Source organism: Lissotriton helveticus, chromosome 1_1 (assembly GCF_964261635.1).
Source record: "Lissotriton helveticus chromosome 1_1, aLisHel1.1, whole genome shotgun sequence".
Classification (NCBI taxonomy): Eukaryota; Metazoa; Chordata; class Amphibia; order Caudata; family Salamandridae; genus Lissotriton; species Lissotriton helveticus.
Genome location: NC_136057.1, coordinates 1,024,535,914 through 1,024,563,860, shown reverse-complemented (window position 1 = coordinate 1,024,563,860; position 27,947 = coordinate 1,024,535,914). Strand labels below are relative to the sequence as shown.

The following is a 27,947-nucleotide window of genomic DNA, read 5'->3' as shown; positions in this document are numbered from 1 at the left end:
ACAACGCGTTACTGAAGTCCAGCCGAGAGATGATGAGCCCCTGGATAAGTAGCCTCCTAGAGGCCACTGGGAGGAGAGGTAGGATCTTCCGGGCTGATCGAAGCAGCCCAAAGCACACGCCTGCGGTCTTTTTAGCGTGCGTCTTAAAAGAAAGGTCCTGCTCCAACCATACCCCCAAGCTCTTGATCTCCTGTTTGGGGGTGGGAGTCGCTCCCAGGCAGCTAGGCCAGCTGCTCGGAGATAAGGAGGGAGGGGAATTCCCCAACATCATCAGTTCCGTTTTGGAGCCGTTAAGCTTGAGTGCTGAGCTACACATCCACGTGAAGATCTTATCCAAACACGTGTGCAGCCGGTCGGGATGGTAAGCCGACTGGGGAAGCCCTACCACCAGCTGGGTATCATCAGCATAGCTGATAATCTTGATACCCAGGGGCAGAATCACACTCTCCAGGGGGGCCATATAAATGTTAAATAAGGTAGGGCTCAACGATGAGCCCTGTGGCACACCACACTGGAGAGGGACCGATGATGATTTCTCGTGGCCTTCCCACACCTCAAACGTCCGACCATCCAAAAAGGACGCAAACCACTTCAGAGCCGTCCCAGAGACCCCCCACCCCCGCCAGCCGTTGGAGAAGCACCTGCTGGTCTACGGTGTCAAATGCCGCACTGAGGTCCAGGAGGATCACTGCCACCGATCCCCCTGAATCCAAAATGCTCCTGGCATTCGCCACGACTGCCAGCAGGGCAGTATCAGTCCCCTGACCGGGGCGAAAGCCCGTTTGGGAGTCACCCAGAAGGGAGTTGGACTCCAGGAAGCCCGAGAGGCGACGATTCACCAACTTCTCCGCCACCTTGCTAAGGCCGGGGAGCAGGGAAATAGGCCTAAAGTTGGCAAGGTCAGCGGGGTCCTTCAACCACAAGTCCTGTCTGGCATCCGCCTTGCCTCTGTGGCCTCTTCTTGTCAGCCTTTTCCGCCTCTTCACCGTCCTCTGGTTCCCCCTCTTTTTGGCTAGTTGTTTTTGTTTTGGTGTTCCAAAGCTAGTCTCATTTCTGTTAAAAAATTGGTCTTTTTTCTCTGCTCTCTCATGTCTGAGGCTTGTAGTGAATTATCTTCAGTTTCACTTACATCTGTACTAGATAAGGAGTCAAAACTTGAGGTTTCCGGAGCGGTGGGCGTTTCCTTTTTTGATGTCATATTGTTTCCCAAATGTAAAAATTCTTCCTTCCTCAAAATCCAATCTATCACGATGAAATTTATTTTGCTTGCTTTGTTTTACCCTCTCTTCACGTTTTTCTAGGTTTTTTAGGATATAAGATTTCAATTTTTGTTGTTCTTCTGTTAGGGTTACTTTTTCAATTTCTTCTTCAACATTTTTAAGCTCATTTCGGATTTCTTTTAGAGCTTTATCTATTTGTTTGGTGAGGATGATTATTAGTCCAGTTGAGGACTCCAATAGATGTTCACCCCACTCTTGTAACAAATCTCCTGCTGTGTCTTGATGACTATTATTTACAACAAGGGGTGGTGATGGACAGAGTCTCTGAATTAAGCAGAGTACTCTCACCCAGTCAAAAGATCAGGGCTAGATCCAACACCGTTTTTTAGCTCATTGCACCATCCCAGTTTCAGAACCTGGCTGTATGCAAATTAGTCTGTCCCTGGCCCAGTACATCATGGGAACAGGGCAGACCAGACTACAAAAGCCAATTCTTACACTGGGAAGGAAACAAGCTTCCGGGGACCGGTTTCTGGCATTACAGCCGTCTTCGGCCCGGCTTGCTTGAATCCTGATGGTGCAATGAGCAAGGGACTCACATCTGAGTACACCCTTCCACGCTTAGGGTGGACAAAATTATTTACAACAAGGGGTGGTGATGGACAGAGTCTCTGAATTAAGCAGAGTACTCTCACCCAGTCAAAAGATCAGGGCTAGATCCAACACCTTTTTTTAGCTCATTGCACCATCCCAGTTTCAGAACCTGGCTGTATGCAAATTAGTCTGTCCCTGGCCCAGTGCATCATGGGAACAGGGCAGACCAGACTACAAAAGCCAATTCTTACACTGGGAAGGAAACAAGCTTCCGGGGACCGGTTTCTGGCATTACAGCCGTCTTCGGCCCGGCTTGCTTGAATCCTGATGGTGCAATGAGCAAGGGACTCACATCTGAGTATACCCTTCCACGCTTAGGGTGGACAAAATTATTTACAACAAGGGGTGGTGATGGACAGAGTCTCTGAATTAAGCAGAGTACTCTCACCCAGTCAAAAGATCAGGGCTAGATCCAACACCGTTTTTTAGCTCATTGCACCATCCCAGTTTCAGAACCTGGCTGTATGCAAATTAGTCTGTCCCTGGCCCAGTGCATCATGGGAACAGGGCAGACCAGTGTCTTGATGACTAGGCATTAACATGAGACGAAGGCCTCGGCGGATCCTCTTGACTTCGACATATTTTTGTAAGGTGAGGAGTTCCCACCATTTATTTATCTCTTTTTTTGACAGTCTCTCCCAGTACCTTAATTTGTCTTTGTTGGTGTCTGTTGAACTTGTTGAACTTATTTGTCCCCTTTCTCTTTGGGATGTATTTATTGTTGCAAATAGATTTTGCATTTCTGCATTTCGTTTTGCCTCTCGTCGTTCCACGATAAGCTGTGTATTGTTTGTATTTTAGCCGTCTAATCCTTTAACTTTGAGTCCCTTTTCCCCGTTTTACCTATTGGCACTGTTTTTCTATCGCCCTCTGTATAAGTAATATGGAAGTCTATCCAAATTGTTTGGTAAATATCATTATCTTTTACCCAACCGAAAGGTACTTTCCAAATTTTCTGGTGAAAATGATTCCAATTTATATAAGATTGTTTTGGAGCCTCTTTTGCCGCGTGAGCTACCTTGTAACAGTTCAGTCTTCAGAGCTGAGAGGAATAATTGTCGGCGAGTTCTCTTACCCGTTTAAAGTTCGTTGCGCCGTTCCCCGTCTTCCGAAAGGGTTCCTTGCAGCGTTTGCCTTCCCACGCGGGTTTCCGAGTTAACGCTCGATTTGGCTCTCCTCTCCCATCAACAAGGGTCATGCTGTTGGTGAAGATATATAGGCTACAGCTGAAGCTACTGAACGGAATTGCCCCAAATTTGGCACAAAGGTAGTGCACGATAACTGATTGGGAGATGAAAAGCATTGTTTTTTAAAAGTAGGGTGCACATTCATTTTGTGGAAAAGCATCCTTGTGATTGGTTAAGAAAAAGCAGCCTAAAAATGGAGTACATATCATAGGATAAAATGTGCTTAATTCAACCACACCTGCTACTTGCATTTGGAAGGCACTGTTCGAACTTAAAATAATTGTGAACGTTTAAGCTGCACGTGCTGTTAAATGTTTGAGAAAATTGTGCAAAAAATATTGTTAGGTTTAAAAAATTGATGAACTTTTAACCTGCACATGTTGTAGAATGTTCTAGAAAGTGTGTTGATAGAATACACTGCACTTCAGACTTCTATGTGTCCTTCAATATTAAAAAAAAAACTGTTTATATGGAAAATTCAAAAATAGCCAATAGAGAGAAGATTTGCAATCTAAAAGAATCAAGGAACTATTCTAATTTGTTCTTTACATGTATTTATGTGTAGAGCAACAAAATTACAGACACAACAGCACCAGGAAGAGGAACAAGCAAGGAGTGGGGGGACAGGGGGAGAAGGGCACAATGGCACACATGCACAATTAAGTACAGCACAACTACAGACAAACCATGGCCAAAATTAAACACACCAACAAGGAGCACACGTCACACAACCCACCAATATCACACCACTGAACAAGCACAGAAGTGAAAACCACACTGCCTGATTGGAAGAAGGATGAACAAAACTTCACATGAAGGGACTTCTCTCACACACAATGCAGCACACACACATAGGAAGCAGGGCACACCAACATCCAACACAATGTTGTCCAAACACAAACATTCGCACAATCGAACACAGGACACACATGCACTCACTTGTGGGGATAAACGTCCAAAAGCGTCAGTACAAAACAGGCATATGAGAACGCAGTACAAACCCACAGTTCGGATGGGGTAGCAATTCACGTATGGCAAGCAGCCAGAGAGTACGTGAGACACACATTGGCAAACAAATGAGGACACAACACTTTTGAAGACAAGTGAAAATGTGGAACTTCATAAAAAAAATGTGCTTGTCAGTACGGCCAAGCGTAGTGCCACGATATGCACACAAAGGCAGAAGCATGCTTGAATAAAGAACATAGGAAAACGTCCATGTTCACCTCGGGGTAGTCCATCACCTACAAACGTCAGTGTCAAGCAGCATTGGTTGTCCGCGCCTCGGACATGAGTCAACCCCAATGCAGCCATGTCCACTGTCGTCTTGGGACATGTGACCAGATGCACAGCGTGCAATGATGCGGCGGGACACGAGAAATGTGGGACATGGAGTCGTGGTTGTCGGTACTTTGTCACTAGTCCATGAACGTGAGTGCAGCTGCATAAGCCACTATCTCTAATGAGTAATGTTTGACCACAATATTTGACATGTCTTCGACGTAATCCATCAGCTGACCGGGACAGTTTGCTGACTCCAACCACTGTACCCAATGTGCATCAAAGCAGAATCGGGGAGTGGTTCAACTTGCTCACTGCATACTATGACACATGCAGTCTCCCAAGCCCAGTTCCCAACATGCATGCCAAACATCCATGCATGCCATAAACGGGCATCACCATGACACTCCTGCCCTGGTCGTGGGCCAACAGGGGGTGCACACACTCATCGTGATCCATGTCAGCTACCCACACGTTGGAGAGGCACATGTCCATGCACCACTCGGATAGGCATGTGTGACATTGCAGCACAGGTTGAATGCAGGTGAAGTCTGCAATGTAGAAGCTCCATTGGTAAGTGATCCGCCAAAGGCAGTGCACCCAGGACATGCAGCAGACGTGCAAGGTACAGGTGGATGTGAATGGAGTCGACCATATGTTCGGGATGCCCTGCCATTGCGTCGGTGGCTCTGCTTGAAGCTGCACTGGGTTGCCATGTGCCAGTCTTGTGGATTAAATGACACAGCTTGGTGCAATGAGCCGGGTCTGTGTGCAATGGGTGCAGGGCAGGGGTGTGGTGGGAGCACGTGTGAAAGCCATTTTACGCACGCTAACTATGACAAAGGACTTTTGAGTGTGGAATGTGTACTCGTTGTTCTCAAATTGGGTAGTGTGTAGTGTGGGAGATGGATGAAAATATTATCGTATCTGTCAGGGAGGGCTGGTCACTTGCAAGTTCCTTCTCGGAGCAGCAGATGTGCTAGCACAAGATAGCTCAGCCAAACAACCTTTCATCCCTACAGTAACTTTTCCTACTGCATTCATACAGGATGTGTACAGAGGTCGATCATGGGTGTTGTGGGATGTCTGCGACCCTGGTCATCATGGATGAGATGCTCAGCACGTTGCACATGGGCAGATTCACTGTGTGTTACATTGCCAAACATCTGCTTCTCCCTCCTACAAGCCTCCACACTTTTGTGTGCTGCACTGTTGTACCCCATGCTCTTCTTCTGCCATTTGGTTCTCTGACCGCTTACGTAGGATGAGACAAGAGTGCAGAAGAAAGGAAAGGCTTTGGCGAAGGGATTTGACACCCCGGGGTAGAGATTCACACAAGCATTCCCTGAAAGCTTATAGAGCTGCCATCATTGAAGAAAAGGGAAGTTATTATTCTACATTTTCAGAGAGCCTGTCATCTCCTAAGGAGCTTTTTAACATCTTTAACACCCTTGTTGCACCTACGGTCTCCGAGGCGGTGGAGCCATCCCAGGCGCTTTGTGACAGGTTAACCTCCTTCTTCTGCTCCAAGAAATCGGACATTTATGTTCAGTTGGAGACCCTAAATGCGAATAAGATATCCGGTGGCTGTCCTGAAACCTTTGCTGGTGACAGCCCAAGAAAGGTGATTTCAGCAAATCTCTCTGCCTTTCCAATTCTCACTCCAGAATTAGTTGAGAATTTACTTGAGGGAGTTAAGTCGGGGTCGCCCCTGGTCCCCTGCCCTCTTAAGGTCCTGAAAGCAGCCAAGGCGGCACTTATTCCCCCCCTTACTGTGGTCCTGAACTTAGCCACCTCACATGGCCAGTACCCCTTGAGTTTGAAGGCGGCAGTGGTTAGGCCCCTCTTGAAAAAGCCTTTGTTAGACCATTCAAACATGAAATATTTCCGCCCCTTCTCCTTTTTGCCGTTCCAGCAAAAATCCTCGAAGTTCATCTGAACTCCCATTTGAGTGCCTATCTGAGGGAACACCAGATTTTGGATAGCTCCAACATGGTTTTTAGGAGGCTCCATAGCACGGAGACGGCCCTTACTACGGTTGTGGATAAGATTCGAGTGCAGATGGATGCAGGTTATACCACCCTCCTGATTCTACTTGACCTCACTGCAGCATTCGATACCCTGTCTCCCCAGACACTGGTGGAGCGTCTGAGGGAGATAGGGGTCGGGGGCTTGGCTTTGGATCTCCTAACCTTTGTCCTGGAGGAGCAGTCCCAAACAGTCAAATTGGGAAGCTTCCACTCAGAGTCCTCCCCCCTAGTCTGTGGGGTTCCTCAGGGCTCCTCTCTGAGCCCCACCTTATTTAATATCTAAGTAGGGTGTGTATCACTTACAACGCAACTTTTACGTCGTAATGCTGTTACAACGCAGCTATTACAACGCAGGATCCATTACATCGGATGCCATTACAACGCATGGCATTACATAGCAGATGGTATTACAACGCATACCATTACATCGTAAGTATTGGTAAGTATATAATTTTTATTTATTTTATTTAATATTATATAATTGATTTAATTATTATTAATTATAAATAAAAATAAAAAAAAATATTTATTTATGTTTTTAAATATTATAAATTAAAATTAATAAATTGAGTAATTTTTTAAATAAGTATGAGTATAGGAGTATATGTTTTGGGGTACTGAGGTATATGTTTTGGGGTGTTTGGGTATTTTTAGGTTTTAGGACAGGGTTTGGGTTTTGGGGTACAGGGGTGTTTTTAGGTTTTAGGGTTTTGGGGTACAGGGGTGTTTTTAGGTTTCAGGGTAGGGTTTGGGTTTTGGGGTACAGGGGTGTTTTTAGGTTTCAGGGTAGGGTTTGGGTTTTGGGGTACAGGGGTGTTTTAGGTTTCAAGATAGGGTTTGGGTTTTGGGGTACAGGGGTGTTTTTAGGTTTCAGGGTAGGGTTTGGGTTTTGGGGTACAGGGGTGTTTTTAGGTTTCAGGGTAGGGTTTGGGTTTTGGGGTACAGGGGTGTTTTTAGGTTTCAGGGTAGGGTTTGGGTTTTGGGGTACAGGGGTGTTTTTAGGTTTCAGGGTAGGGTTTGGGTTTTGGGGTACAGGGGTATTTTAGGTTTCAAAGAAGGTTTTGGATTTTGGGGTACAGGGGTGTTTTTAGGTTTCAGGGTAGGGTTTGGGTTTTGGGGTACAGGGGTGTTTTTAGGTTTCAGGGTAGGGTTTGGGTTTTGGGGTACAGGGGTGTTTTTAGGTTTCAGGGTAGTTTTTGGGTTTTGGGGTACAGGGGTGTTTTTAGGTTTCAGGGTAGGGTTTGGGTTTTGGGGTACAAGGGTGTTTTTAGGTTTCAGGGTAGGGTTTGGGTTTTGGGGTACAGGGGTGTTTTTAGGTTTCAGGGTAGGGTTTGGGTTTTGGGGTACAGGGGTGTTTTTAGGTTTCAGGGCAGGGTTTGGGTTTTGGGGTACAGGGGTGTTTTTAGGTTAAATTAAATTAATTATATTATATTAATTACATTTCTTAATTAAAATAATTAAATTAAATACAATATTTTAAATAATTTAATTTAATTACAATCAAAAAAATATTTAAATTAAATTAATTTAATTATATTAATTAAATAAAATTAATTACAATTTTTATTAAAATTAATTTAAATAAATAGATTTAAATTTATTAAATAAAAATAATTACTATTTTAAAATGTATTTTAATTAAATTAATTAAATTAAATTAATTAAATTAACTTAATTACATTTTTTTTAAAAAGGTATACTTACCTATACTTACGATGTAATGCCATGCGTTGTAATAGCATCTGCTATGTAATGCCATGCGTTGTAATGGCATCCGATGTAATGGATCCTGCGTTGTAAAAATTCCGATGTAACGGAATGCGTTGTTATAAACAGCGTTGTAGTGACACCAATCCCTAAGTAGCCCCACTGGCAGGAGTGGTGAAGTCCTTTGGGTTGGAAGTTCTGTCCTATGCGGACGACACCCAAATTATGGTGTCTATTACGCATAATGTCAGGGATTCCATGCAGAACTTTAAAAATTGCATGTTAGCTGTCTCGTCCTGGATGGTGCAAAACTATCTTAAATTGAACGGTGAGAAGACAGACGTCTTGGTCTTCGGAGACAGCCCTAACATCTGGTCCCGGGATTGGTGGCCTGATGTCCTAGGCGCCTGTCCTATCCCGCTATCCCATGGGAAGAATCTGGGAGTTGTGGTGGATGCCTCCCTTTCCATCAATCTGCAGGTCTCCAGGACAGTTGCCACCTGCTTCGGGCTTATCCGGATCATAAGGAAAATCTCTTGGTTCCTCTCACTGGAAGCTCGTAAAAAAAGTGGTGGTTGCTTTAATACTGTCTAGACTGGATTATTGCAATGCCCTTTATTTAGGCATCAATAAAGGCCAGTTGCGACGTCTACAACTGGTGCAAAATGCCGCTGCCTGGGTGATGGACATTCCTAAGCATCCTTTGGTCTCGTCCTCCCTAAGGTCGCTGCACTGGCTCCTGATGGACCGCAGAATCATGTTTAAAACTCTCTGCCTCACCCACAACGCATACTATGGCTGGGGCCCTTCGGGCTTAAAGACCATTTTTCAACAGTATGTGCCTTCTAGAAACCTGAGGTCTGCAACAAAGAATCTTCTTGTTGTTCCTAGGGTTAAAAAGATGAGATGGGGCCGGAGGGCCTTTTCATTTGCAGCTGCATGTGCTTGAAACTTTCTCCCGGACTCTCTCTCGGGGCAACAGGAACACTCACTTTTCCGTAAAGCCCTCAAGACATGGTTGTTCCCCTGAGGGTCGGGTTGAGTGGGAATCGGTCTTGCCTGCATGATGTCTGTTCTCAGTGCCTTGATGCCCTTGGGCTAAGTTTGCGCTCTAAAAGTTGCACATTCATTCATTCATTCATTCCTACAGCACACCATTTAAATGCCTATTCACGCATGTCCTGCGGCATTCCAACCACACCATGACCTTGCCCTTTGGAGGTGGTGCATGCCACTTTACAACATTGACTGCTGCGGCCCTTGTGGCGGCCACACCAGAACACAGAGACACGCTTGCCGCACTTCCTGCACATGGACATATCCGAGATACCCCGTTCCCCTTGCCAGATAGGCACACCCCTGCGCTGGCCTGTGTACGCCAGACCAGCACACGCCGCTTGTGCATTCAGGAGGATGCGTGCATAGCTACATGTCCAGGCTCACTGCCAACGCTGAGGTGACATGGTAACGTCCGCTGAAGACAGCACACTGTGATGTTGTATGGCCCGTGCCTACCATGCTAACACAATGACCACACAGACACACTTGCTCAGATGCCGGTTCGGGGGGTGTTGGTGGTCCTGGGGTTGTTGCAATGAGTGTTGAGGTCCTCATGGGTATCCGTGTATAATGCTCATTGACTCTATGGCACCTGTGGGTGTTCCGGTGTGGCTCTTGGCTGTGTTCCCTTTCATGCTGCAGGTAGTCGTCCTGCTTAACACCAGCAGAAAGCAGGTGTAAAATCTCTGGTGCTAACGCGGCTTATCGCCGGAATTTGTTTCGCATCACAGTTTTTGCTCTTTGTTGTGAAAGTTGTAATGTGGTTTTTTTGTGTACAGAAAAATAAACGAACTGGGCAGTGTATCCTGTCAAGATCCAGCACCTGACCCACTAATCCCAATTAATGTAAATACAATGAGATTTTGTGTGTACACTGTAAATGCACCCACTACCACAACGCAACTCAATACAGGATTTTAGTATTTAGAATAATTCGCAAAAGTGCACCTCGTGTGTTTTTGCACGGGAACGCATACTCTGCATCTCATTATCAGCACTTTAATGTAACTAAAGTTCAGATAAATATAACACACTATTCAGAAGCTGGTGCAAACTGCAGAAATCACCAGTATTCCTGCAATAACTGCCCCAAAATGTAACACTATGGTGAACACCACCAAATAACAGTAATACGAATGAGAAAGAGTCACACAGCATTTAAGTAACAACCAAAAACTTTATTGAAATTTAACAAACTCATCACAAAACAACAAGGCGGAAGACTCCTGTCGGGTTCATCAATGTCGACGACACAGCCTGGAAAATAAAGCAGAAAATAAGGACGTGTGTAATGCGCATATGAAAGGAGTGTGACACAGAGAAAGAGAGAAGTAAAAAAAAGCCAGAGAGAAAAAGAGAGGGAAGGAAAGGATGGGAGTGGGAAAGGGAAAGGGAGAGAGAGTGAGAGAGATAGAAGATAAGGAAGGAAGAGAGTGAGAGAGAGAGTGAAGAGAGGGAAGTGAGAGAAAGAGAGACACCGCCGCCCCTGCCCATCCATGACCAAATTATTACCTGCGGCCACCGAAGTGTCTACCAGTGGGCACTCCACGTGCCTATGAAAGCTCCAGGGAGCCATCCCGTAATCCCGCTTGGTGCACATTATGTGGACCCGCTCCGCAGGCCACCAGATCCCACCCATGTCGCTGAGTCCTGAGTCATCAATGGCGGAGACCACATCAGCTTTTGGTGCAACTAACCCTGTGCAACTCAAGTCCGCGCCACTTAGTGGTAGTCCCCTGACGGCCACATCATGTTCGGGTGGCACTAACCCAGTGCAACTCAAGTCCTCGCCACATGGTGGTAGGCCCATGATGCCCATTACACTCAGGGGGGGATTAACTCTCTGCACAACTTTTCATGGACTCTTTATGATTCAGACCCGTGGAGCATCCACCATCCAGTCACCACCGGCAATAAAGGATGTGACATTGTCGATCCATTATATTTACGTGGTCGCAAGGCCTATGACACATGTGCCGGATGGGTGTGGTGTGTGTGCAAACCTGCCCTCAGGGAGTGGCCGTGACATGTTGACAACTAGACCACTAACCTGCACACCAACAGCGAGTATGCCTGCGACAGGTAGCTATGTGGGGCTAACGTTGGAACATAATCAGAGTGGCGTGGCATGGCGTCTGACCGAACAGTGCAGGGATAGCCACAATTACTCTGAGGCTCTGGGCGTGATTCAGTACATGTCTGGACAAGGAAATGACTAATGTGTGTGTCCCCTTTGTAGTGTTTACGGGATGAGAAACACAATAGACTATGTAGCATACTGTGACTGGCATCCCATTAGATAAGCATCATTGACGTCACTTTCTGTACATTTTTCCACATAATAATACATAAATTAGGTAAAACATAACACAGCAGTGTGTCATTGGATGTTTATTGCACATCCAATGGAGTTTAGCAGCTGGAACGGTAGAGGGACAGGACAAGCACACTTCACAATATGGGCTCGTGGTGGGCGAACCAGAGTCCATCCGGGGATGACAGGTACTGCAGAACTGGAAGGGTACAGTCCCCAGTGAGGTCTCTGTGTCATTGGCCATTGAAGAGGATATGGGAGGCCATGTCGCGGACCAAGGTGAGTGCATCAGAGTGTGATGTAGGACAATGGAAGGTCGTGGGGCAATGTGTGGCACCAAGGATAAACAGGCCAGGTGGTGATAATGAATGGTAGTGCCTTCTTCTGATCTCAAACCAATCCAAGTCCTCGTCCTCGTATGTGTGCACTGCCCCACCTGTGGGTTTTTATTGTACGAGCTGCGGGACTGTGTGCCACTGACACATCAGTGGACTGTGATGGACTGTCCTCCGCACTGTGTGCTACTGACTCTTCAGGGGGTGCAGTGCATACGCCTGCCACACTGTGAGGTGCTAACACACCAGGGCGCCATGCCTTGTGGCAGCAATGCCATGATGAGGATCTGAAGGGCATGGTAGATCCCACCTACATTTCATGTTCAGCGGTAGCTGCCATCCTTGACACCTCCATCCACAGCATGTCCTCTGTGAGCCTCTGCATGTGTGGCAGATCATGGCATTAAAAAAATATTTGAAATTTACTGAAAAAACCATAGGTTTCAGACACGTTATAGTTAGAAATTAGCATTTAAAAAAACCTTTGAAATTCACTGAAAAAAACATAGGTTTCAGGCATGTTATAGTTAGAAATGAAATTCCCTGAAAAAAACATAGGTTTCAGGCACGTTATAGTTAGAAATTAGCCTTTAAAAAAACTTAGAAATTCACTGAAAAAACCATAGGTTTCAGACATGTTATAGTTAGTTGAACATTTCACTCGTACAAAACCATAGAAGTTCCTCTGTTATAGTTAGTTCAGCTAACTATAACTCAGGCACCCGCAATGCACTGCTGATGACGTCACATATTACATCATTCATGACATGGTCAGTAACATCACTGATGACATCACTGATGACAGCTGAAATGACATCCATGATGACATCATCTACATGAAAATCCGATGCACCTCCTCACATTTTAATATAACCTTTCATACATCCACTCTAAAATATAGAGTATCATTTTCAAAACCATCGATAGACCAATACCAGTTATTACATACACACTCACTGATTCCTAGGTCTAGACACACATCCACTCATTCACACATACAATCCCTCATACATGCAGTTGTTCATGAATACAACACTATCATATGCACTCATTCATCTATACAGATACTCACACACTGCCACTCCCCCATGGAGTTATTCATGCAAAGAATCAATCACACTCCCATTTACTCACTTATACAGTTATACACTCATCACCTTACGTATTTATACAGATACTAATGCATCCTTAGTCTCCTATGTAATCACTGATGCAAGTACACACTCATCAATACAGCCACTCTCACAATCACTGACTCTTATGTATAGTTATTTATATACTTCAACTCTCACCTACACTGTATTTTATATATTTAGTTACTTGCTCATGTACCACTGAGACATCCATTCAGTTACCAACAGACTCATATACACTCACCCACCCATACAGCTGTTTCCACATGCACTTTTGAACCCATGCACCCAGTGAATCAACCACTCACACATCTATGCACAGAGTCAGACACCTCTCACCCACCCACACACTCACTCACTCTCCCATTCAAATACTCAGGCAACCAATCAATAACCCAAAGAGGCACTTATGTAGCTACTGAGCAACCCATGCAGCAAGTTACACAACAACAGACAGACTGATGCAAATAAACTATCAAAAAAACATTTACTTGATTATACTGCTATATACACACCACTACACATACTTCTACAGAAACTGAAACATATTTACTCTCTTAAACAATCAATTATAAAACACATACTCACTAACCCACCCATACACACAATCATCCACCCATACAGTCTTGCACACATGCTGTCTCCCCTCGATTTTGGCAGTAAGACAGGCAGGAACAAGTGGAGCAGCCCAGAAGGTGTGTCCACCTCTGCCAGCCCCACCCCTCAGGTGGGCGAGGTGAAGTGAAGCCCACTCTTCAGTCCCTTACATCTTGCAAATGTCAGGCCTTCTCCAATCAGGATTAGGGATTGTGCCCACTCCCCTACACAGGGTGAGCACACCAATGGGGTAGTCACCCTAAGGTCAGTAGCCCATTGACTACTAACCTCAAGACCACTAAAACGCACCCTAAATACTGCATATAGGGGCAGCACTGAACCAAGAGGACAGATTCATGCAACCTACGAAGAAGGACGAAAGAAGACGCCCAGCAGAGGAGACTGCAGAGAAGAACTGACTTTGCTCTAGCCCTACTGGGTTGTCTGCAGTTTCCTGAGATCCTGCGCAAAAAGTCACCTTGTCCTGCAGCCAGTGGCCTCCAGGACCCCGGGAAGGACTGACTGACTTCCAGAAAAGACCGGATCTCCTGTGTACAGCAGCTCTCTTCAAAAGAAACAGCCAAGAAAGACTCTGAGCCTGTTGAGGGCAAAGAAACCCGATCCCTGGAACCACCACTGCAGCCGAAGCCAACAGCCCAAATACGGGTGGCCCACTAGTCCCAGCGAGGTCCCCAAGCGCTCCAGAGTCTGAGTCTACCATGGGATGGCACCTCCAGGACTCCCCAATGTCACCTGCAGCCTCTGCACGGAGAACCACCCCCACCGCGAATGGCCCTGTAAGGTGAAATCTGACTTCAAAAGACACCCCTGCATCCAGCCGCCCTGCACCCTGGAGAAGAGAACCTGAGGTGCACCTACATCCCTGAGCCCTCCAACTTACCTGCACAGCTGTTTGTTTCTCCCGGATGTTTTCCTGGACCGAGTCTGCAGCCAAAATCCAAAACCGGGAACTCCCATTGAGAAACAACAGGGCACCCGATGCCAAAACCACACCCTACACCCTACCGCCACTGTGGGTGCACCTTGTGTGCTCAATTGGATCCCCTTTGCCCTGAGCTTAGGTCCAGGAACTTTGCTCTCACAACCTAGTGGCTTGCTCATGAGCAGCCACCAACCTGAGGCCCTTTTTCCCCATTGGATACCATTGGGACTCAGCACTCTGCACCCGGTCACCCTAGTGCCACTGAGGGTGTTCTGAGTGTGCATCCTCGACCCTGGGAGAACGCTGGTTCTATCCACAGAATACCACCTCTCACAAATAAGTACTTCCCTGCAAACCGTTAACTCCATTTACTTCTATAGGATTGCATTGACTGCTTTTCCTTGAACATTCTTCCAAGTGTGGAGTTGGTTTGTATTAAACCTTGAAAAACTGCATATGTGTAAAAAGTGACTTACTTACCTTTTGTCTAGGAAATGTCTTGGTGTGATATCTAGGCATATCATACTGATTAGCAAAAGTAACTTAAAAAGGAATCCAATAAGTAACGTGTACAGTAATCTGTAAAGTAACTAAAAAGCAATTTCGAACTGTTGACATACCTGTAATTCAACCAATTGTATTTGAACCTGCATTCAACTGTACATCACTGCATAAGATTTTCAAAGTATTGTTTTACTTACCTGCACCAGGCTTGGCTTGGTTCTAGAAATAAAAATAACTAAATAATATTTTGTATACAAACAAATTGGTCTGAGTTCAGTCTTTGAGTGTGTAACATCATTTCTTCCCAATAAATGCTTAACACTACCCTCTGATAAAGCCTTAGTGCTCACCCACACTACCACAAATAGAGAGTAAGGTGCTATCTACTTTTACCTCTGCCTGTCTATGGGGTTCAACTGGTCTCTGTGCACACTATACCTCATTTTGGTATAGTGTACACAGAGCCAGCTTCCTACAGCTGCCCCATAAAATCATTCATTATGTACAGGAATGCCTGCCAATACCAAATTCCAATGTTTTGTTTGAATCGAAGATGATTGCATACCCAATACCTGAACTACCCGTGATTGCCTTGGATTGAGACAACTTCAACTATTGCAACGGTGAGCGACTGATTGCGTGAGTGATGATTTACATTGTTTGATGATTCATGTGGTGTCAGACACTCAGGGAGGGTGTTTGTTGAACTGTTATATTGGAAATGTATTGAGATGTTTACTGATTTGCTTTGTTTGGGGCTTGAGTGGTGGGCACCTATTTTTTTTCCTGTAGGTGATAATCAGCCCTTTCAGATATAATTAATTGCAGAGGTGTTCTCCTTTTGCTGGTTCTTCAGACACCCAAACAGTCACTTTAGTTATCAAACAAAAACCTATGCAAAATACTGCAATTCTGTCTAATTCTCTACTTGTTCTTCATCAGCAATGCATGCACTCCACATTTATCTTGCTCAGGTCTTCGCGATTCATGATGATGACTGGTCTGGTACGGGGTTAATCTGAGACTTTCAGGACTAGAGGAGTATCATTGAAGAACTCAGGGCCGGACTGGGAGCTGCAGGGCTATCTCATCAACAGCATGAAGCAAGAAGTTATGGAGTATCAACTTCAGTTCAAAGGTAAACCGAGAGTCTGCGGCGTAGTACTACTCAGCTATTTGGAATGGAGAGAGATGTGTTTTTGAAATGCTGCTTTCTGTGTGTGTGTGTTTGGCTCAAGTGCAGCTCTGAGCCCCCCTCCTATTATTTTTGCTCTGAGTCTTCTTATCTTGATACATTCCTCAAGAAGCTTACCTTCTTTCTATCCCTCGCCTCAACTCTAAAATACAGTTTCCCTTTTACAATCCACAAGCCTACTTCTAGTCTTCTTCACGAACGAAAGGCAAAAGCTAGCTGAGCTCAGCAACATTCCTGCTTACCTACCGTCCACGGCAGAGGCCACTAAGAGTGGACATTCTAGAGAAGAATGCAGATGCACCACTCAATTTTGAATACAGTACCATTTTTCTTTTAACAGTTTGATCAAATAAGAGAAGTGGGTGTGTGGGATTACACCCTAAGCTAGAAAACAGAGCATGTGGATATATAATAAATTGGGGCTCGGGCAGAAGGACTGTTTGCAATGCATGTATCTGTACTCTGTCATTCTCATTCCTTTGTTTCCTTCTCACAACAAATTGATGGCGAATGATGTGCTGCTTCTTTATGCCCAGATGAATGTTGGCCTTGTGTTCTTGTGTTTGTCTTTGTCAAACCTTCTTTCAAATCCCATTACCCATCCATTCATCAAGCCCCTAACCCTCTTCCCCTGAGCTGTGTGATTTATTGAGGTGTGGCTTAAATTACACCATCAATTGATTACACACTTGGTGGGGCAGATGTGGTGAAGGCAACTTCAACTTACTATAGATTATTTGAAGCAGTAGTCCGCACCAGCCAGTTTCTAACCTGTGCATTAAAAATGGTCCATAGTTTTTTAGATATAGAATGAAGAACTTCAGACGTCAGCACCATCATTTAGGAGGAACGCCTAACCTAAGCTTTGAGTCCATTTTTGATAATTTGTGGATTTCACAAATAATACTGTTAGCTAGACATTAGACAGAACTTACTGGTATTGCTATTTGTTCTATTTTAGTACAATCGGCATTCTCATTGTGTCATCATCATCACGTAGTACTCAGGTGGTGTCAATTGTTTGTAAATCTTTGATAAATATATAGAACCCACTTACTGAGCCTTTCTACTTCCATTTAGTTGGCTACTATGGATAATCATCAATCGGTCAATACAGTTGGAGCTCACTTGGGTGGAACTGGAACTGGGACCTCGCTTGTGAAGTTTTTATCCCTCCCCTGTTATTGCTGCATGTATATTCAGGTAAGACAACTAGTCTGGATGTATTTTAACTAAGTAAGAAATACATTAACTGCTACTGATTTTTATCTAGATAGTTCAGACCCTCAACACAATATAGACTAGGCCATCTCGTCATAGCAGCATTCCCCATAATGGTAAAGATAATTAGAGAAGTATAAGCCTATACTCTGTAACCAAGTGCTACACTATCTCTAGTTTTAAGTTACATGCACATAAACATGGCTGCGTAAAACACTTGAAGGCAGCAGTGCAAAGTAAAAATAAACTAAACTACATTTTAATCTAAATTTAGATTATAAAAAGTAGTTTCCCTTTATTTATTTACCCATCTTCTCCACCCAAACAGTATGCCCACCCCTCTCCCAATCAAAACTGACCCAAGCCCCAAATCTCAAAATGTTTAAGAATGTCTCTTGAGTCCCACTCTCGACTCCCTTCCCACCCTCTCCACCCAGCCACAGCAAACAACAACAAATCTCTCCAACCAAAACAAAATATTTGTAAAATTGTTAGAAGAGGGCCTTATGGATGTTGGTCTGGAGCTGGTCCATGCTCTGTTCGATCGAGGTGAGCCGGCCCTCGATAGTGTCCAGGATGCAGCACAGCAATTGCCTGTTGCTATACTGGTGGGGGTTGCAGCAGTTGCCGATGGGATGGCAGGGAGTCTGGACGCTGAAGGGGACCGGCTACACTGGGGCCTGGGAGCAGTGCATTGATTTCCTCCTCCTCCTCTTCCAGGACCACCAGCCACCAGTATTCCTGCAGGATACACTCCAGCCTCTGCTGCCGCAAATGGGCCGCTCTCTCCTTCCAGTTGCGTGGACCGGCTAGACCAGCAGGAGCAGCTATTTTGGGAAAAACATAAAAGACAAACTGTAGATAATGCTCTGTGCAAATATTTGTTTTTAATAACAGTATGGCACATTAGCACTACCTTGCTGGTCCCCTAGGTCTATTGGAATTTATTTGACGTTATGATTATGATTAGGAGAATCACAAGGCCAATTTTATATTTTCTTTTACCACACATGTTGCCAAACATAAAATAGCAGTGACTGTGTGGCAGAAAAGTAACAGGCAGACTGGCATGGTGATTGATTATTTTTTCTTCTAAAGGCTTTTCAAGTAGCTATAAACAGAGTCAGAGACTTTGAGTTGAAAAATAAGTGACTTCTCATTGATGAGTACGACATTATGCACTATTATGGAGTACTAGTTGTGTGTGGTACTAAAGTAATGAAGTCATGCTCATTGCTAGCCAGTGCCTCTGCTCATTTGCTACTAGCTGCAGCTGTAGTTGACAACTATCTAATTCCAATAGCCCCGCTCTTCACCAAGTGCATTTCTCTTTCTACCCTGTCTTCAAATAGGCTGATGAATAATTAATAGGATAATACGTCAGTCACACACCATATGTATATAATGCTGATCTTAATATATTATCCTGTAGACATTGAGGAAAATGAATCTAATGGACTGCACGACAGCTAAAGGAATGGATTATAGAGATTTAATTTGGTATATTCGTTACGGTGTATTCCTTACGCCAAACTTGATATCAAATCATGCACTTACTCCCACTTTACTCTGTGGCCTCATCTGCCACCACATTTTCTAACGAATCCATTTGCTGGGCAAGAACCAAGGAAAGGAAAAACAACGTGCTTTTCCCTACTGCAAGGTGTAGGGTAGAGGTATTAGACGGGTAGGGTAGAGCTTTTATTTTCTATACAATAGAGGGGCACTACATTTATCATCAATTCTTCATCTTTGGCTTATTCAGTCATGGTTCAATTCACAAGAGAAAAATCTGAACAAGTGTAAATTAATCTGTTATGAGAAACCATGGTATATGTTCTGGAATCACTTTACATGGGTATCGCATGATTAAATGTGGCACATGCCAAGAATGGCCCACCCACCATTTCTCTCATATACCATTTCCTTTCTTTTATACATTGCCTTCTGTTCTTTCATGCCTCCTTCAAGCCATCAAAATGCATTATGTGAGATCGTTCTGCATTGCAGAAAGAAGAGTCTATAATAACTCAATTATCGCTGTGGCTGGTAAAGCTGGGGGGGGGGTTTCATCTCACAGTCAGTTTTGATGATGACGATGAGCGGCACCATTGCAATAGCTTGTGAACATAGTAATTGCAAGAAATATATGATTTACCAGTGCCTGTCCCTGCTGCCACTTCTCCACCTGCAACTGATCCGCCGCCGTTGTTGTCTTCTCTTGCAGTGGTACTGGAGTTGGCATCACTGATGTTCTGTGTGGCTAGTATATAAAACATTACACATAATTTGGATCCCAGATATTAACCCCAAATACAACAGCAGTGCAGCACTACAGCTCAGTTAACACGTATCTTCCAAATATCACTCTGGGCATTTGATTGGTTGGTTCACAAAGTTAAACAAGTCAGGCGTGGAATAACGTTCAATGAAAAACCTATGGTGATGGGTGGCAAATGCAATGCGAGTGGGACCTTATACTTTTTTTCCAATCCTTGCTACACTGTCATTGGAAACTGGTGGTATACTGTAACTAAAATGAACAGGTCTGCAGCACACGACACTGAGGGGGAGGGGTGGTCCATGATGACCATAGCCACTGTCTTGTGAACTGAACTGTGTTAGTGCTAGGCATACGCAGGAAAAGTGAAGCCTTCTGAACAAACATACATGGTGATTTATTTAATTTAAAATACTAGCTTACTTGGACCTGCTATCTGAATCTTTACAAATCACAATAGATACCACCAACATTCCAATAAACAAAATACCCCACGATTCTACGGTTCTACCCCAAGAAATCCACAACAATCATAAACTGACTTACTTGGATCTGCAGATCCCTCGGCATCGGCGCTGGTGGTTGGCGCCAGCTTACCAGCTTGCCCCGGACCCTCGGAATCACCCCTCTTCTTCACCTTGGTTGCTAATGAAAGAAATTAAGAAGATAAATGAAAATAGATGAGTGATTCTGTTGATAATCTCCACAAAATGTTTTATGAAAAGCAAACACAGTCGCTAAAACAGATCACCTATTGTATTACTAGTTTCTTTCGACTCAAGTCTATCAACTGTCAGTAAATCCATATTCCAAATTGTCTTAACAAAAATTACATTTGGAACTAATGCATTGCAGTTAATGATCTTTGATTTTATTCTATTCCCATTTCTCCACACCTTTGATGAGCGAACGGAGTCTCCCTTTTTTGCAATGCATAGATGCACACTTCACATCCTCACTGTGAGTTCAATTAAATAACCTGGAACTGAACGAGCTACATAAACAAAGTCACAGAGAGAAAGCGCTACTCAGTGATTCACTATAGTGACAGAAGAAACAGTCTGCAATGTCTTTTTAATTAATCCGCCAAAGCGAGTGCCTAATGAATTGGATTAGGTAGCAGCACCTGCCTAGCAGAAACTAGAACCTGGATTACACAATATTAATATACCAGCGTTAACCTTACTAAACATGACTTTCCTCTGAGTGTGAGCAGCATGCTATTCAGATTTTTTTTAGCATTGTAGAACACAAATACAACATATAATTATTACTCACTAAGCCTCAGAATCTCGATGGCTAGCAGGTCGAGCAGGTCCTGCTCCCTGTCGAGAATTTCGGTCCAGCTGTGCCTCAGCTGCTGGGTTGTGTGCCGAACCGCACTGGTGAGCCTCACTGTCGCACTGTATCCCCAGTGCCACCGACGCACCTGCAGGGAGTAGCCACTACTGGGCCTACTGCCTGCTGCCAGCATAGAGAGGAGGTGGCGCTGCATAAAAAAACTAGTGCTGCCACCTCCTCCTCTCCAAAGATTACCCAGGGCTGCACACCTGCTGCTGCATTAGCGCAGGTCGCGCTGCCAGTGCGCTGCATTTTTAACTTTACCTTTATTGTATTTTGGTTGTTTTCTTTCGAATTACCCCCTGTTTTTAACCTACCGTCTTGTGTGGGCTCCTGTCCCTTTACTGCATATAATTTCTGGAACACTCACCGCCATTTGGCGGGTCCGGGTCCTGTGGGTGGATTTCAGTGGGCGCCATTTTGGACTGGGTGAGTAATACTTTTCGCGGGCGCCATTTTGGAGCGTCCTGACGCTCGAGCTGCCCTTTGAGACGCCTATTTAAGGCGGACTCGTGTGCCTCCTTCTCTGATCAACTGCTGCATTAGCGCAGGTCGCGCTGCCAGTGCGCTGCATTTTTAACTTTACCTTTATTGTATTTTGGTTGTTTTCTTTCGAATTACCCCCTGTTTTTAACCTACCGTCTTGTGTGGGCTCCTGTCCCTTTACTGCATATAATTTCTGGAACACTCACCGCCATTTGGCGGGTCCGGGTCCTGTGGGTGGATTTCAGTGGGCGCGATTTTGGACTGTGTGAGTAATACTTTTCGCGGGCGCCATTTTGGAGCATCCTGACGCTCGAGCTGCCCTTTGAGACGCCTATTTAAGGCGGACTCGTGTGCCTCCTTCTCTGATCAACTGCTGCATTAGCGCAGGTCGCGCTGCCAGTGCGCTGCATTTTTAACTTTACCTTTATTGTATTTTGGTTGTTTTCTTTTGAATTACCCCCTGTTTTTAACCTACCGTCTTGTGTGGGCTCCTGTCCCTTTACTGCATATAATTTCTGGAACACTCACCGCCATTTGGCGGGTCCGGGTCCTGTGGGTGGATTTCAGTGGGTGCCATTTTGGACTGGGTGAGTAATACTTTTCGCGGGCGCCATTTTGGAGCGTCCTGACGCTCGAGCTGCCCTTTGAGACGCCTATTTAAAGTCGTCCTCTCCCGCGCAGCGGGACCGCGCAGAGGGACGCCGTCGCGTAGCCGGAGTCGTGCCAGAGTCCTGCCCGTCTGCGCTCGTCCGCGTCGAGGTATCGGGTACGGGCTATGGACTCCGGCTTCCTGCCATTATACCACCATGTGTAATACAGCGACGTTCAGGTACAATCGCGCCGATCTCTTTTCCATCAGAGACGGTATTTTGGCGTGTAGTCATGATCCGTTACCTCCTCTGTCGGGACCTTATGACTGTGTGTGTGGCAGTCTTTCTTTGGCCTCCCCCATTGGGGTGCGCTCTATTGAAAGGACTGCCCAAAGTACGCATATGGACTGTACTGAGCGTGCACTCAGCATATGGAGCTTGAATGTTAGATCTTTGGTCAAGCACCATCAGTCCTTCCGGGACATGATAGACAAGGACTCTCCTGACATCATTTTTCTCACCGAGACTTGGTTGCAGGACGCCGACACTGCCATAATAAATCTGGCGTTTCCCGACACCTATACGGTGTTCACTTTGAACCGCACGTCTAGGGGAGGTGGCATAGCCATGGCAGCTAAATCCTGCTTTCCGGTGGATTGGAAAGCTCTAGATCTACCGATGTGCGAGAGCGCTTCTTTTAAGGTTACTGTCAGTCATCAATTCACTCTTAGTGGCTTGCTTATCTATCGCCCACCAGGGAATGACACTGCCTTCAAGGCCGCCCTTGCTGATGTGGTCAGCTTGCTTGCTCCTAGATGCGCAAATTTTAACATCATAGGTGATCTCAATATACATCTTGATCAGACGTCATCTTTACCCATCAGCTCCCTGTTAGCGGACCTTGAAGCCATGCAATTGAACCAACTAGTTACCTCCCCCACCCACACAGGAGGTCACATACTTGATCCCTTCTTCACCACCTTGGTTCGGGCTAGGACATCTGACCCGATGGTGGTAGGATGGACTGACCATCTGTTGGTTAAAGTGTCATGCCCCTTAGATGACCCACAATTTAAACCTGTGGATAGACTGCTCCTTAAAAGAAACTGGCGTAAACTCAAACTGGAGGAGTTTGTTAAGATACTGGAGGCACAGCCCTTGGGCACTCTGTTGAATGTGGGACAGGGTTACAAGCAGTTTTGTAACTGGGTCCTTACTGCCCTCGACTCTCTTATACCTATGCGCTGGTCGAAATGCCATGCCAAAACGCGCAGTCCTTGGTATAATGAGGCCCTTGCCGAGCTTAAGAGAACATGCCGGCAAGCTGAGAGGGCATGGAGGAAATCCTTTGACCCCACGTTAAAATTGGTTTATTTTGCCCAGCTTAAAACCTACCACAGAGCTATCTGCCAAACCCGGGCCGCATATTACGCCTCTGAGTTTTCTAACAGCCCCAACCCATCTAAACTAATCTTTAAGGTGCTCAAAGATTTGATGGGGAAACGGGCAACCTCGCTGGAAATCTGCACGGACTCTCACTGTGAAAGTTTGGCATCCTTTTTCGTGGAGAAGGTGCAGGCAATCTATCGAGGATTTATACCATCTGTACTCAGGGATGAACCTAGTGACGTGAAGGTTTCAGTTTCCGAAACTCTGTCCTCCTTGCCTGTCATGTCGGTTGAGGTTTTTGACACTCTGAGCCTCAAAATTAAATCTGGTTCTCCCCTAGATCCGCTGAAGCCGGAGCTTATTGCTCTTCTCCCGCCCCTCTGCCGCGAGCCCATATTGGACTTGATTAATCTTTTGCTCAGCGAGGGCGTGGTTCCTTCTCCCTGGAAGCAGGCAGTGGTCAGCCCCATCTTGAAGAAGCCCAACCTTGACCCCCTGCTTCCTGAGAACTATCGGCCCATCTCTCTCTTGCCCTGGACCGCCAAGGTTACTGAGGCACACGTGAACTCCATCCTGTCTGCCCACCTCTCTCGTAATAATATTCTTGACGAGAGCCAGAATGGTTTTCGCGCACAACACAGCACTGAAACTGCTCTGCTCTTTATGACCGAGCATTTGCGTTCAGTGCTGGATGCGGGGCAGACAGCGGCGCTCTTCTTGTTAGATCTGAGCGCCGCATTGGACACGGTGTCTCATGACATTCTGATGCGGCGCCTAGAGGAAGTGGGTATTGAGGGGAAGGCTCTTCAATGGTTCCGCTCTTTCCTCTCGGACCGGTTTTTCAAAGTGGCTATTCCACCTGGTCAGTCCTCTTTCCATCCTTTGGGACTGGGAGTCCCTCAGGGCTCTGCGTTGAGCCCCACTTTGTTCAACCTGTATGTGAAACCGCTGGCTGCCATCGTCAGACAATGTGGCTTAACCATGACATCGTATGCCGACGACACGCAGCTGGCGGTGACACTCAGTGGGGACCCTGAGGTGACGGCGCCCAGATTCCGTGCAGGACTAATAGCTGTGGCAAACTGGATGCGTAGTAATTGCTTACAGCTAAATGCCAAGAAAACCGAGGTCCTGATCCTAGGGAAGCACGCGGAACTTTGGGGAGATCAGTGGTGGCCTCCAGAGCTGGGGGTGTCCCCCGTCCCAGCGGCCGAAGTTAAGAACTTGGGGGTCTGGCTGGATCCTAACCTTTCTTTTACCAGCCATACAAAGAAGATCGCAGCCACCTGTTATGGTATTCTGCGAGGACTGCGACCAGTCCTCAAATTCTTCGACCCTCCTACTCGGCAACTGGTGGTCCAGGCTTCCATCCTCTCTCGGCTGGACTACGGGAGTGCTCTGCTGCTTGGAGTAAATCAGGCTGAGGCTACTAGGCTACAGAGGGTGCAAAATGCCGCTGCGCGGGCCATTGTTGGCCTCCCGAAACGTTGTTCTGTCTCTGCAGTCCTGACATCCCTTCACTGGCTGCCAGTCAGACAGAGAATCAAATTTAAGGCTCTCTGTCTGACATTTAAGATCCTGAAATTCTGTTCGCCTCCTGCCCTTGTGGGCCTTGTCTCTTTCTATGTCCCCACGCGGTCTCTCAGGTCGGAATCTCTTTTTCTGGCAATTAAACCTAGGTTCAGACTGAGCAGGATGGGAGGTCGCTCCTTTTGTGTTCTGGCAGCTGGACTATGGAACTCCCTCCCTGTCCATATTCGTGCCCTAAATAGCCTGACTCTCTTTAGACGAGCTATAAAAACCCACCTGTTTGCCTCTGCTGACTGATTCTCTTTCTTCTCAGCATCGATTTGTTGTGTTATGGTACTTGATCAGGCGCCAGGTCGCCCCTTCGCTGGGGCAGCTGTGCGCCCAATAAAAGTTATAAACATAACATAACATAACACCTGGGAGGCGGTGCCGCCCGCTTGGAAGACACCCCTCTGCCATGGTGCAGGGTGAGGAAATAGTAAACTAGAAGGGAAAGGAAGGGAAAGTAAAGAAGAAAGAAATGAGGTAAGAAGGGGATATAAACTCATTTTAAAAAGTCACAAAAACACGAAAAAAACAAAAATGTAAAATATGCAAACACAAAGTCGAACACTATTGTAAAAAGTAAAAATTTGGGGTTGAAAACTAATAAAGGAGAACAATGGCAAAGAATAACAATAGATTAGGCCCAGCACCATAACAGAGAGGTGAGAAACAAGATGGCTGCGCCCATGTGGACCGCATGGTGCTGTTCATGCATGATTTAGAATGTGATCACACTTCAGGACCATGTAGTGTCGTTCTCGATTGATTTTGGAGTGCTCAGACTCACTCCGCATTCCCAATGCAATGTGAACAGGCACGCTGGCAAACTCCACCTAAACGCGGAACTCCGCTTAGCATCAAGGGGAGATTACTGAGATTCATACAATTCTTCTATACAACACCAACTGCCTGGGTAAGAATACGACAATACGTGTTGCCCTCTTTCTTGGTGATTAGGGGCACTGAGCAGAGCTGTCCCCTCGCAACATTGCTCTTTGTCCTGGCAAGGGAGCCACTGTCCCAGCGGTGGCTCATGGGGTATCCTGCTGGATGATGGAGTCCATATAGTCTCAATGTACGCCGATGTTGTGCTTCTTTATATCTGGACAATAGAATAGGGATTCCAGTGATTGCAGGGATACTAGAGGGATTTCAGCGGGTGTTAGGATTGCGAGTCAACTGGACAAAATCTTGTGTATTCCCTCTATGTGTGGATTGCCCCTGACAGGAGGTTATGGTGGAAGATCAGATAGCAAGGTAGAAACCTTGCACTTTTCAATTCCTGGGGATCATCATTTACCACACAATAAAAGATCTCATTAATGGGAACTTGAATTAAGACATGTGCCGGATATGACCTCATATTCTCCGGCTATTGGCCTGAACCTCATGGCGCAATTTCGCACACACATAGGTAGGAAAGGCTTAGCAGTATGGAGAGAGGCAGGATTGACCTCGGTGGGCGATATGTTTAGAGACGGGGCACTAATACCCTTTTGAGCAGTTACAGTATGTCATGCTTTTAATTTGACACAATAGGACACACCTAAACCCTGCACTCCAGAGAGCAGGCAAATGCACTGCTGCACCTTTAAATAACACACGTAAAACAGCACTCTCAAAAGACAAGGCGATAAAACAAGACCCAGCACTCTCTTAAGGCGAGACTAGAAAACAAATTCAGGTGCATTTAAAGTGACACACACATATTTATTGATTCAGTACTTTGAAAAGGAAGGCAAAAGGAAGGCAGATTGGAGAGCTCCAATCTGCCTGTCAAGATTCTCCGCCTTTAATTCCTTTTACTCAACATGAGGCGAAGGTTCTAGAAACCGCACCCCCTTTCTTCTGTTACAAAAAAAACGAGCTGGCCATACAGGTCTGTGTCAAGGTCAAGGAAGAAGCTGGCCAGGCCCCTGTATTTTGACTTCGAGATAGAGCTGTACATTCCACACATTCCCTGAAAGGTACCAAGCATGCATCCCACACAACATGTTACAGTCCACTCTGATCAGTGAGGAACGAAAACAAGTGAAGAGCGAAAACATCCCCTAGCCACTTTGCAGCTACGTGTGAGAACAGAAAATGGAGTCTGTAACTCAAGATGGAGTCAGCACAGAAAATGGAGTTAGTAATGCAAAATGGAGTGAATGGTCAATATATCATTCTTGATAGCGCTACACTCCTTCCTTTGACCAATGACTTTAATAACATACTGTTCTAAAATCAACTGCTTTAGGACACAGGATAGAGAAGAAATTAGGCACACACTGGATACAACAACATAATGATATAAAGATACATATTGCTAATATTATCCCGCCTAAAATAGAGCAAAGTTTACCAAAATCTGGCAACCACCCAAACAACCAATCCCACCATCCTTTTTCTACATCCTGCTTGACACCTTTAGCTAACTTGTGTAAGGCTTCAATGTGGGACTGAATTGATTTGGCATGTATTGAAAGATTAACCCCTTCGGCGCTGCACACATTTTCACATATCCTCAAAATCTGAAAACCCGTTATCATGTTACAAGAGTAAATAACCGATTGATGCTCTGTTCTGTAAGATAGCTTTTCTTCCCTCCGGCGCATCTAATACAAATTCTGCTAAAAGCAACTGATGTATGATTAATATTTTTCGGATTGCAGACAGAATATCGAGTAAAAAATATTGAGTTGCACAAATATCGAGTAATAAGTATTGTCGTTCAGAAATATCGACAGCAAGAATATCATGGTCAATAATATCCACTCAAGGTAAGTCATATCGATTGTAAAAATATCGAAGTGTTTAAAATCGTTTGCAAAAATATTGGTGTTAAAAATAAAGTTTTTTAAATTAATGTTACGTATTTTAGTATATATTTTATATGCATGTGATGCTTGTTTTTTGTATAAGA

The 27,947-nt window shown here is 45.3% G+C and overlaps 2 long non-coding RNA genes across 4 annotated transcripts in view; both read right to left on the bottom strand.

The window, feature by feature from the left end:
- The window catches only part of LOC144820128 (uncharacterized), a 485,905-nt gene that overhangs the window by 68,158 nt on the left and 389,800 nt on the right, over positions 1-27,947 (bottom strand). The gene's annotated exons all lie outside the window — the stretch shown is intronic.
- Positions 17,828-20,590, bottom strand: LOC144771876 (uncharacterized). Its single transcript, XR_013599530.1, has 3 exons — positions 20,208-20,590; positions 19,539-19,643; positions 17,828-18,207 (listed from the first exon to the last, which is right to left on the bottom strand). It is a non-coding gene; the product is annotated as an uncharacterized LOC144771876 (long non-coding RNA).